This window comes from Lactuca virosa, chromosome 5 (genome assembly GCF_052849685.1).
Source record: "Lactuca virosa cultivar CGN04683 chromosome 5, Lactuca_virosa_CGN04683_v6, whole genome shotgun sequence".
In the NCBI taxonomy this organism is placed as follows: domain Eukaryota; kingdom Viridiplantae; phylum Streptophyta; class Magnoliopsida; order Asterales; family Asteraceae; genus Lactuca; species Lactuca virosa.
Window position 1 is genome coordinate 183,721,398 of NC_136430.1, and position 13,971 is coordinate 183,735,368.

Sequence of the window (13,971 nt, forward strand, 5' to 3'; positions counted from 1 at the left end):
AACTTCGGAACTATATCGCACACAACATATACATAGAATCCTAAGTATAACTCAAGATCTACATTAGTAAACTACTATAACAATAACATGCTAACAACTTTACGATAGTTTGAATACTTTCAGATACGAAATAACTATATCCCGATTATTATAACTATCTACGTTGATACTAATATACTATCATATAGACATAATAATAACGTATATATAATATTTTGCATGCGTTTTCCCCCGAAATATTAGAAAGTGGGGCTGTGAAACTCACCCTAGTAGCGTGATCTATAGAATCTAAGCGGTCAGAGGCTCCTCGTAGTCAGGCTCAGGAAGGAAAACGGCCTTCGGAAACTAGAGAGAGTGAAAGGAAAAGGTGTAAGGAATGAATGAGCTTTGATCGCTATTTATAGGCTGATTTTGGCCCATTCACGTCGTGAACATGATAGGTTCACGTCCTGAGTTATGGCAAGAGTCATCCCGTAGCTTTAACGCGTGTTTTCTAGCCCCGATTCGTGTCCTGCAGCGTCCTCACGTCGTGAGAAAACCTTGGTCACGTCGTGAGCTTTTGGGTTATCGTTCCGTAGACTTCTAGCTTCAAAATGTGGCAGTTTGACTCCTCACGTCGTGAGTTTTTATGCTCACGTCGTGAGTTTTTATGCTCACGTCGTGAGTTCAGTCAAATTAGGGTTTCTGACAGCGACATCTTCGGAAGGCCATAACCTTTGCATACGAACTCCGTTTTTGACATTCCTTATATCCACGCGTAGGTATTTACGAGCACTACAATATTTTTAGACTCCAATAGCTAATTCTAAGTCTATTTTAAATTCATCTAATTATAGAGATTTATAGTGTTCGATTTATCATAACTTCTTTACGCGAAGTCAAATTTAGACGTTCTCTATATTTTTGGAATCGTATGGACGTATACTTTGAGTTGTATCATAAAAGTTCATACTTGTATTAGAATTTATCACGAATTACATAGTAAGTTTGTCACTTTACTAGTTTAACAAAATCACATTACATGATTGGCATAATCACATGTGATTGTTATTAACCTAATTTTGACGGGTGTTACAAATGAACTCTTAGAACATATGTGTTAACCGATTTTAGCTATAGGGTGACATATATATTGTAGGATTCTAAGAGCTATGGTTAAACCCTAATCCATACCCTTGGGCTTATTATCCATGATTCATGATCCATCTGGACTAACTCTTTATGGATTCTTTCATAAACTTAGTCAATCATGTATCATAAACCCAAACAATATATATATATATATATATATATATAACTAATTTACACAATTAGTCCCCATTATCTAATTAGTCTCTTTTGATCACTAAATTAATTCCAAATTAATTTTTGATCAATACTAATAAAATAATATGATTTCATATTAATATATTAGAACTTAAAATATATTAATAAATCACAAATAACCTATTCTCAAAAAAGTTCATCCTATCAAATTGCTCTGGCGAAGGCAACCCAAATGGACCATGCTACTCTTGGGTCAAGTACATACCAATTATAGTTATGAGCTTAGACACCTAATCCAACAGTTCTGTGGGTTCAGATTTGTCGATCAAGGTTGTTTTTTAAACATTAATAAGAAATTCATTATGAACTGTTACTACCGCCCACAGAGTGTTTTAGTATGCCATTTATTTTATTTTTTATAGCTACCATATCAGATCATGGTGTTTTGCAACTCCTAGTTATGGGAACTATTACTGAACTTACCACTATCAATCTAATCATTTCAGACTCTCATTTCCACTTGTACAGAGCTATCGAATGCAAGAATGTCCTCATCTCATGTGTTTTTCACTTTTTTGGAAATGTTGAAAATAAAAATAATAATCTTTTTGGGTTTTTTTATTTATAATGACGCGGAAAAATAAAAACAGAAAATACACTTTTTGATTTTTTTTATATATGCAAATGCAATGCAGAAAATAAAATACAAAAAGAAGAATAAAATTTTGAAAAAAAAAAACAACTTATAAACTGAAAATTTGAGAATTTTGAACAAACAAAATACAAATTTTTACACTAACCCCCTCGACAAGCTTAAAATGATGCATTTTCTTCAATGCTCAGAGAGCAATGAATAACTCAATAAAGCATCTAAAAACAAAAAGGTGCAACTAGGAAAGAATGTACCTGATAAGTTTGCAGAAATTTGATTTTGATGAAGATGTGGCGAAAAATCTGAATTTCAGCAACATTGAAGATCCTTTGATTTCCCCAAGATTGCTTGGGACTACGACCATATCTTTATTGAAAGCATAAAAAACTAAAAACTAATCCTCGGGTTGCCTCTCAGAAATCCGCCCATTTTTAAAGTTGTTGACTCGACTTTGTCCAACCAGATTTGTTAACTGGTGTGGTTGGGACTTCTATGAAGCTCAAGTCGTATTCTTGTGACTCAAAATCCCTTAAAATATGGAAAAATTGGCGGATTTGGAACTTGTTCAGCAATCTGGAAAGACTTCATATTGTCTTCAGATAAGTTTTTCAAACGATTAAACTTCTTTCTTTTTCTGATCTGCTTATTTCCAGAAGTCTTCTCATTTTTCTGATTTTTCTTTTCAGAAATCTTCTTAGCAGAAGTCATCACTTTCTCCTCTTTTTCTTCCAAAAGTTTGTTTCTTTTCAGATTATTATATGGTTCTTCCTCAGCAAATTTCAGCTCTAACTCTTCCCTAAGCTTATTTTTGTTCAGCTTCATTAATGTATCATCATTTGATTTTCTGTCTAAAAATAAATCTTGCACGGAAACATCAGAAAACTCACAGAAGCCCTTAGATAAAGGACTGTCGGTACCCATATAATGAACATAAATATTATTAGTAATATCATCACTATTCATTTTAAAGTTCATCACTTCCCCCATCAAATTCCATTGAAAGTATACTAGCAAAAACATCAATTTTCGTTTTAGCAGTTTTCAGAAAGGTCTTCCCAAAATAATTGAGTTTTTATTTTATACGTCTAAATCACTCATCTCCAAAATATAAAAATCAGCAGGAAAAATAAGCTCAAGCACTTGGACAAGAACATCCTCCAATACACCTTTTGGGTGTATTGTCGAATGATCTGCCAACTGAATTCGTGTCCGGTCTTTTGTAAACGTCCCAATTTTAATTTTTCAAATACGGAAAAGGGAAGGACATTAACTGAAGCACCTAAGTCAAGCATGGCATTTGAAAATGTATGGTTCCCCAATTAACAATGAATCGAGAAAATTCCCGGATCGTTGCACTTTGGACGTAAACCCTTTTACAAAATTAAAGAGATATTTTCGCCAGCTTTGATAGTTTCATTAGTTTTATTTCTTTTCTTAGATACAAATAAGTCTTTCAGAAACATGGCATAACGAGGGATGTGTTTAATTACATCTAAAAGTGGAAGATTTACCTCAACCTTATGAAAAATTTCCATGATGTCTTCATCCTCTCTTTTGCGCTTCATATTCTTTAGTCCTGATGGAAATGGTGGAAGTGGCTTCTACTCCTTCAGATTCAGCTTCACTGGTTGTGGAGTTTCTGTTTCATCGAACTTTTCAGTTTCTTCTTCAACTAAAAACTCTTCATATTCCTCTTCTTCTTTTCCTTATTCTTTTACATCTTCTTCTTTTACCAGAACTTCTTCAAATTCTTCTTCAGTTTCTTTTTCTGGTTCAGATGCGCCTGGGCCTCCATAAATTTTCCCACTTATGAAGGAAATAGCACTCACATTGTGTTTTAGATTCTTTTCAATATGCCCCAGTAACTTTCCTTGAGATTCCATACGTCCCACAGAAGTGGCAAGTTGAGACACTTGTTGTTCTAGATTCTTGATACTAGCTATGGTTTCGTTCTGGAACGTTTGGGTGCTCGTAGCAAGACTCTTTAGAATATCTTCTAAGGCGACACTGGAACTACTGGGATGCTGATGTGAATTCTGCTTCTTAAAATTTTGACTCTGATAATTATGTTGATTCAAATTTTGTTGAAAGTTCGTCTGCTGAAAACCCGACGGTTGCTGAAATTGTTGTCTTTACTGAAAATTATTATTCTGATAATAGTTTGGAGGCTGGTTATAAATCTTTTGTTGCTGGTATCCTCCGACAGCTTTGACTGGATCAACATCCTCTTGCAATATTGAACACATATTTGTCGGATGTTTAGTCTTCAGACAGATACCACATTGTTTCTTTACAACTTCTTTTTCTTTTGTCAGGAGCAGTACAACCTTTTTCAGTTCAGATATTTGAGACTCCATATGGGCATTGCTGATTTATTTGACACCCCTCTGCTAATCCGGATACCATTCATCTTCATTACCAGAATGCCTCGACTCTATCGCCAGCTTTTCGATCAACTCCCAGATTTTTTGTTGATGTCATATCACCTAAGGAACCGCCACTGGAAGAATTTATATGGTCCATCTCCATGGTTGTCAGACCTTCACAGAAGCAGTTGTACAACTTGTAATCACTGATCCCATGTTGTGGGCAATGAATCAATAGCTTCTTGAATCTTTCTCAGTAAGTGTGTAAAGCTTCTCTTTTTCCTTGTTTGATACCAAGGATTTCTCTACTGAAACAGGAAACTCATATTTTTGGAAAATACTTCTCTAAAAAAAACTTCACGAGCTCTGTCCAAGTAGTAATCGAACCGGATGGGAGCTCGTACAACCATTCCCTTGCTGAATCTTGAACAGAAAAGGGAATGCCCTTAGCTTTATTTGATCTTTAGTAACAACATGTGGCTTCATTCCTGAAAAAACCACATGTAATTCCATGTGGAATTTATGTGGTTCTTCGTTTTCTAGACCTCGGAATGTGGGAAGAAGATGTATCAGCCAAGATTTAAGTTTGAAGTTTTGGGCTTCTGGAAACGTGATGCAAAGGGGATGCTGTTGACTTCTTGAGTGGCTCACTCTCTGAGAGTCTTTCTATTTCGTCTCCACTAATGGTTGATTCTTCATATTCGGTTTCTGAAGAGTCTGTGGTTTCAGATTTCACTGAGGATGGTGGGGAGTATGTTTTAAAATGACTGTTTAAAGGTGAAGTTGGGGGTACTTTTGTAAAAAAATGGATTTGGTTCATTCCACAAGGGAGTACATTGCGGTATTGTGATTTCTAGAGGTTATGAAGAGGTGTACCTGTACGAAAATTTCTTAGCATAAAACTGTTAGAAGCACCGTGTCCCCGACAATGGAACCAATTTGTTAACACGCTGTCACGGGCGTATTAAGCAAATAAAATCTCACCGCTGGTTGCACTAAAAGAAGATAAGACAGGAAAGCAAGGTCGAATCCTCAAGGACACAGCCTAACGGTCAATGCCTTTTTGCATCAGACACATTCTAGTCAATAAAACAGAAATTATAAGAGGGGGGTTTTGAATTAAACCAAAAACTAAAAATTGCAGTGAAAATAAATTAAATAAAACTCAATGATAAAAACGATTTCAGCTCTGATGCGACTTTCCTAATCATGCAATCAGCCCAAATCTGGTTATTCAGAATGTGTTCTTTCTAAGCCAGTACAGAGAAAAACTAATAAGCTCTAGTATAATCTCTTTTACCTAATTAGTTAACTAAAACAAGCTCTTTGAATTCACCCAAACTTTTTACTGTATAATTAAATAACCTCTTAGCTAGATCAGAAACGCAGCTTTATGATACGTGTAAAATTCTCAGCAATACCCAATATTTCTCACAAGCTCGGAAGCGTAAAAGTAAGATTTTTATAGTTTATATCGACATTAAATCCCAAACACGGAAGCAATCTGATACTTGTTACTTTTACTAGTTGGCAAGAATAATTATAGATTCTATTAACTGATTAACTGGAATGATAAAACCCTAGCTAGGTGATCAGACTAACAAGAATTTAAAATCAAACATTCTTTAAGTTCAAAACTGAAAAATCTAGATATAAACACAAAAAGAAAAGCAGATATGAAATCTAATCAAATGAAAAGTACTAGTCTATGGAGAACTGAAAACTACGGTTTTAGCCAAACATGGATGAAAACGAAACTAAACTAAATAAAAGAAACATTTACTAATAAATGTTGATAAACTAAATGTGTGAGATGATTCACAACTTTAGATCTTTAGAAATCGCTGAAATGTATCAGAAATCGACTTCAGAAGTGATTTTCGTTGTCTGGAACCATCTAACCCCCGAATCTGATAATGATGGTCTTATTTATATGCGAGACACAAGCTTCCGAAAAAAGTCAAAGAAAAATACGATTGCAATTTTTTGAACTTCTTCCATGATTGTGTCTGAATAAAGTACGAAGCAATTTTTGAAGTTTCTGGAGTTACAGGATAAAAATGGGATCGCAGAAATGCATTATGCGATCACAGATTTGGTCTTTTCTTCTCAGATATGCTCCAGATGACTTATTTCGGTCCTACAAAACTTCGTTGCATTCATGCGATCGCAGATCCTGAAAATACAATTGTTGATCTGATTTTTTGGCTCGTTTCATATGCGATTCTTTAGTTTAAGCACTCCATGTTATTCCTTAGCATCCTTCTTCAGTTCCAGCTCCATTTAAGCTCCATACATGCATCCAGCTGCTCCCAAAGCACTGCTCCACTTGAACTATCTGAAAATGACACAAAAATGCTAGCAGTACGGGAATTCTAATAAAATACATGAGTTGAACATTATTTATACAAATGATATGCAAATGTACAAAATATGATGCTAAATGATAATAAAAACTATCCTAAAAGATGCATAAAATGGCATTTATCAGGCGTGCCGGATAATTCCTCGAGAAATACATATGGGAACTCTCTGACTATAGGCACATATGAAACCGAAACCCCTTCTCTACCCGAGTGTCAATCACATAAGCAAGGTAGCCCAAACACCCATGCTGCAGATACTGTTGAGCCTTGGTAGCATAAAAAAAGGCTAATCGAACCCTAGTACCCTCTCCATAAATAATCAGTTCTCCCCCACTTGGGGTTCGAACTACCACCTGTTGACCCTCACAATCAATCCTCGCATAAAACCTACTTAACCAGTCCATCCCTACTATTATGCACACCTCCCCCATAGGGATAGGGATCAAGTCGATCGGGTAAGACACCCTGAAAATCTCAAAAGTACAATCCCGAAAAAAATGCTCGATGCATAAACCCCATGCTCGTTGGCGATGGAAACTCACAACGGGAACTCTAGCTCTCCAAAAGCTATATCAAAACTCCTATCAAAGGACTGAGACACAAAGGACCGACTCGCACCCAAGTCAAAATACACAATAGCAAGCAAGGAGTTCACTAAAAGGTACCTAACATAAATATAATCATAAACATACAAAATAAATATCTTGACAGAATAATAAATGCAAACATACCAGTAACGACATCCGGCGCCACCCTGGCCTCATCTTCTATTAGTTGGAAAGCACGACCTTGAGCCCTTGGGGGCTGTACCCTACCCTAACGTCCATACGTGATCCTCAAAGTAAGGATCAAAACCTGGAAATAAGGTTTTGCCATTTGCCAGCTGCCACCCCGTGGCCATATACTGTAATGCCATGGCGGCCTTAAATGAACCTGCGATTTCTTGAAGCGCCGCGTCGTGGCACCTATCCCACACCGTGGCAAACTTGCCATGCTTAACGATTATGGAAAATGAATTACCTCGGGATCCGGATGTTACAATTTCATTTAACAAGTTAATAAAAAAACAAAACAATTGAAATAATAGGTAAGGGTATATTGGTCATTTTAAGTCGGTTAGGGACCAAATGCGTAACAAAACAAAACTATAGGGACAGTCCGAGTTAAAAAAATAAGTTAGGGACTAAGCATGCAAATTACCCCAAACCACTGGGACCATCCGTGAAATTTACTCTAAATGATAACTTCAATTTGTTGTAGATCCAAAATGTTGTGGATTTGTTGAAGATGATTGGAGCATTAGATGCAAGCGAAAATCTTACCTTGATTAGTATATATTTATACAAATTTATTTCCCAAGATTATCTTTTCTCATTTTTTTAAATATTTGTAAATATCAAGCAATGCTTCCATTGAATCCCCAATTAGGGAAAATACTGATAATGAGTGCTTTTTTTCGTTAATTTGCAATATAACTGATGCATAGATGAACTCATGTTCAAGAATTTTATTCATGTTTGAAAAGGATATATCAGTCTTCAAACTTTTTTTGTATATCATTTGCATAGGGAGACATCGATGTCCTTCAAAAGTATGGATGGTGGCCAAGTCTTACTCTATGTGGGAAAATGATGACAATGGGTATTTTTTGTGGGGCTTCAAGATATAAAGAAAACAAGGAGCAGTGTCAACAAGATAAAGAAATAACAAGATCTTCTTTTTAGTTTATGGGTTATATTTCATTTCCGTTTATATACATGATAGATATATTTTGATTACAACATTTTTCTATACTATTTAACTTAGGTTAGTGATTAACATTTTTTTTTTGTTCTTGTTTACTCCTATCATATCTATTTGCAACATTTTATATATCGTTGCCTTCCATTCATAAATGTGATGGTTTTAACAAATATTGTCGCCTTCAATCAAATAAGAATAGTTTCTTTCGTTGGTAGACTATTCCAGTAAGATGGAATCGACGATATTTAACTTGGATTAATGATACTTAGGACCATGATTGCGAAAGTAAATGTGGCTATAGGGTAACAAATAGTCACACCAATTGGATAAAATGTGATGATTTGAACAATTATGTATCACCAAAAGCAAACAATGGTCACATTTTTTTTCTTTATGTGGTTAAATGATATCATATGTCATAGTTGAAGATATAAAAATGTCGCTAATGGTAACAAATAGCCACATCAATTAAAAAAAATGTGTTGCTATACGTAATATTCAGCGATGATTTTAACAATTATGTATCACAAAAAGCACACAATGGTCACATTCTTTTCTTTTTGAGTTATCTTTATGTGACTAAATGATATCATATGTCACATTTAACATAAATAAATGTCACTAAAGGGTAACAAATAGTCACAACAATTCGAAACAATGTATTTTTATAAGTGTTATTCAACGACAGTTTTAACAATTATGTATTACGAAAAGCAAACAATTGTCACATTTTTGTCTTTATGAGTTTTTCTTTATCTGACTAAATGATATCATATGTCACGATTTAACATAAATTAATGTGACTAAAATGATAGCATACGTCACGCTTTAACATAACTTAATGTGACTAATGGGTAAGCAATAGTCACATCAAATATAAACTAACCACAGTTAACACAAACTCGTCTCACTTTATATGTGACTAAAAGGTAGGTTATAACCATACTTAAATGCTAAAATTCAATGTGGCCGTAAGATACCTATGATGTCACGACATACGGTCACACTTTTCACAAAAAAAAAAATAAGGGTGACGGTAGGATATGGTCATATTATATATGCCTTAAAAACTGTGGGTCTAAGTCATTTTTCTTGTACTGGCAGTAACTTTTTCCAAAATGTGTATAAAATTTGGAACATGGTTTGTCAATCGGTTTCCGGGACAAGGTTGAATAATCTGGAACTAGTCATTCCCGAATGTCTTTGATGCTCAGAAAAAAGTCCAGAATAGAATCCATGTTCAAATCCTGGCACCACTCAGCCCTTGTGGCCATGGAGGTTCGCATGCAGTGACTCCAGGGCATGAGGCAAAGCCTTATGTTTGCAGCGGAGGATTAGTCGGTGCGCAAAAACTGGCCCGGAAACCCTCGTTAGGGAAGTTCCTTTTCCAAAAAAATTGCCCATTCCGAAAAAGATGGTTATTTTGCAAAAACAAATTTATAGCGGTTATTTTTTTTAAGTATACACAAAATCATGGTTTGATTACTCAATTTCCTATAAATTACCAATTCAATTATGAAAACCGAAATATTAACATATAAATTTATGAAATAAAAATATATAATACAATTATGTATTTATAATCTAAGTTAATTATAAGGTTCAAAATAAATATTTATTTTGAATTAAATAGTAAATAAAATCCTTATTATAAGATATATAATTATTGATTGACAATTACTTAAAGTGTGAAAATCCAACACGGGCATGCAATCCCCAAGTCAACAACTCTTTCATAAATTAATAACTAAAGTTCTTTGATTAGAACTAGGGTAATGTCATTGGCCTGCAATCTAAATCAGAATGTTTGTTCTATGTCGTCGACCTTCGGTAACTTTATTGCAACTTGAAAAAAAAAAGCAATCTCTTATATATAACTAAAGTTCTTTGCTTAGAACTAGGGTAATGTCATTGGCCTGCAATCTAAATCAGAATGTTTGTTCTATGTCGTCGACCTTCGGTAACTTTATTGCAACTTGAAAAAAAAAAGCAATCTCTTATATATACAACTCTTTCATAAATTAAAAACTAAAGTTCTTTGCTTAGAACTAGGGTAATGTCATTGGCCTGTAATCTAAATCAGAATGTTTGTTCTATGTCGTCGGCCTTAATTCGGAAACTTTATTGCAACTTGAAAAAAAAAAAAAAAACAAAATATATATATATATATATATATATATATATATATATATATATATATATATATATATATATATATATATATAGGTTCAAATGTTTCTCACATCTATTGTGTGCTACAATGCACCAATAAGAATTTAGTATTAATTATACGTATATTAAATGTTATCCATACTTATAACTCATTTTTATGGAAACTAATTAAATTCGTCATTAATGTCAACAATAATATTCTTTCAGAATGAATTCATATCTAGAAGAATGAGAGTGTATTCTACTATAATACATTCTCGTTCTTCATATTCCATGCAACTTTATTTTATTTTAAGTGAGTGAGTCCTGAAACAAAATACGAACTCATATATAAAAACCTAGATGCGAATTCATTCTGAAAGAATGTTATTGCTGACATTAATGACGGATTTAATTAGTTTCCATAAAAATAGAATTATAATTAAGGATATCATTTATATACATATGATTATGGAAATCATTGAATATCTATATTTATTTAATTAAATAATTATTTAATTTACTAAATTCCTATTGGTGCATTATAGCACACAATAAATGTAAGAAACAAAATAACCTAGCCCTATATATATATATATATATATATATATATATATACACACACACACACACTAGGTAATTCTGGAGGCCTGTGCTAAGCACGGTCCGAGCAAGGCGATTGGGTATTTAGAAAGATTAAGGTATATTGTTAAAACTAATGGACATTCAAAGTGTGATATCATATCTCAGGGTGAATACTCCAAACATAATATGGAATGTGATCAGTGTATTCAATAGAAAAAATGCAAGTGTATAATTATATTGAGTAAAAAATAAAATACATTGTTGATATTGGTAAAGAAAAGTAAAGTATATGGGAATGAAGTATGTTGCTATTATTAATAAGGAATTGGACGTACATTGCTATTATGGGTAACAAAATGAAATTACATTCATTGACCTTTAAAAATAAAAACATTGTACTTTCAAAGCTCTTTTAAAATGTCAACAAAACAAAAAAGTGAAAGTACGATGCTATATGATAAATTATGTTATGTACTGATATTAAATCTCAACTGCTGAAGCTTAGAGGGGGGTAAGAGATCATTACTACAAGTGCCTTTATAGTGTTGTATGTACGTAATTTACGGTTGTTCGTGCAAAGTTTCCACATGTTCCTATACACACATAGAGAAAGAGATCTAATATCTAATATGAATGGTAAAAAAGTCTTCTTTTAGAAATTTTAGTCTATACAGTCTAGTAGTCGTTGAAAAGCTCATGAACATGAACGCATAAGGGTAGTTTGGGTATTTGGTTCACAGTTGTTGAAAAATATTGTGGTAATAACAAAAAATTGGAAGGTCAATGATATAAATGGGAAGATTTTGAACATAAAATGCCTAAATAAGCAAAAGAATGTGAAACTACAATGCTATATTACACAAACAAACGAATGTACATTCCTATTTACCACATAAGAGCTAGGTATACTACCTTTAAAGTGATTGTTGTCAAATTGAATGCCGAAGTAAGGAAAAAAAGTAAAAGAGGAGATAAGTAACAAATAAAGATATAACCTGTGAATGAATTATTATTGAGCTGATCAATTTAACATGAAGATGTCTAACATGACATGATAATCCATATCATAGAAGAACACAATAATCAATGTAATTGTTAAAAATTCATAACCTACTAAAAATCAAATTCATTCGAATTTGATTAGTTTTTAAGAAGTAAACATTCAACAAAAAAGAAAGAGAGAGGACAAAATGAGATGACAAAAATTTTGGATATGATGAAGTCGATATTAAAAACCTATATGTTTTGGATTCCTGATCTTAACATGATGCTATATAATCAAAATATTGATGTTACCCATTCAACACAACACAGAAATGAGAAATTGTTGTTTTCTTTTTTGAAATCACAGCTTATGGGTTATCATATTTTCCCCATGTTGTAGACTTAATCGTGTTCTTGACCAATCTAGCATACGTTTTGTTTCCATCAGAGTTCTATCAGACTTTTATAATTGAAATTCCTTTGTTCCAATAAGATAATGAATATATATATATATATATATATATATATATATATATATATATATATATATATATATATATATATATATATATATTAATCCTTGTAGGGATAGATGGTTTATAGACTTCACTATTTAACAACTCGTACCTTTATATATCAGTTCATGAGAAAACTTTAATTACCAACAAATATTTTCATATTTATACTGAACAAGTTGCTGCTATTCGATACAGCTTGTTTATCATGAACATCAAAACCAACAAAATAGCCACATCTTTGTCATAGAATAGCTATGGACTTACCATATATACGTTTCAGTGACAGATTTTCCACGAATTTCCCATGCAATTGATTTGCGACGGATTGGTTGTAGCAAGGGATTTCCCATGGATGACTGATTTATGTAATTAGCGATGGATTTTAAGCAAAGTGAAGCCATTGTAATCCATCACTAAATTAACAACATAAAATCATAAAAAAATTACATAATATAATGATTTTTTGGTAATAATTATCGGGAAATCTAAAGTAAGAAAAAACCCGATACTGTAAGTATAACCAAAACAATAAACATAAATATGAAGTAATTTTCAAGAAGGTGAAACCTTGTCATGTGAAAATAATAGATCAAACTATTATGATGGTTTTTACATAAATAAAACATAGGGAAAAGAAAAAATATCTTTTTGCTGGGAGAAATGGTGCACCAAGCCTTTTGGCACTTTACAATGTTTTCTCTTTATTCTCATGTATTTCTGTTTGTAACATTTTATTTGCTAGCTCTTTGCTAGTTTTGTTTTAATATATGTCGTCTCTTTGCCGTTCAAAAAAAAACTACATTGAATCGGGCATGGAGTCAGAAGCGGACTCACAATGGAGGCAATGGGGGCAGCTGCCCCACAACAAAAAAAATATTTTTTTATTAAAAGTATCTCTTTGAATTTTTTTTAAAAAGCATTGGAAATTAAGGAGGGTTAAATGTTTTAGTATTGGCGGCTTTATTCACCCAGTCAAAATATAAGAAAGGTAAATAAAAACAAGAAAGCACGCCTCCTTTAGTCTTCACGACAACAAATTGATTCGGTTTGCTCCTTTCATTTATAGTTTTGAGTTTTGTGTTTGACTTGATTTTCCATTGATTCATCCTTCATGTCAGGTACACATGACACGTATTCATATACTTTCTTTTTTATTATTTTTCGAATAATTGGGTTTTATATATGCCCTAGAATCTTATTATGTTGAATTGTTAATTGATTTTACTTTCTATACCCGATACACACATCCACGTCCATAGTTTTCAAATAATTTACCTTTGATTGATCTTCTTTATATATATATATATATTATGAATTTCTGATACAATTGTTATTCACTT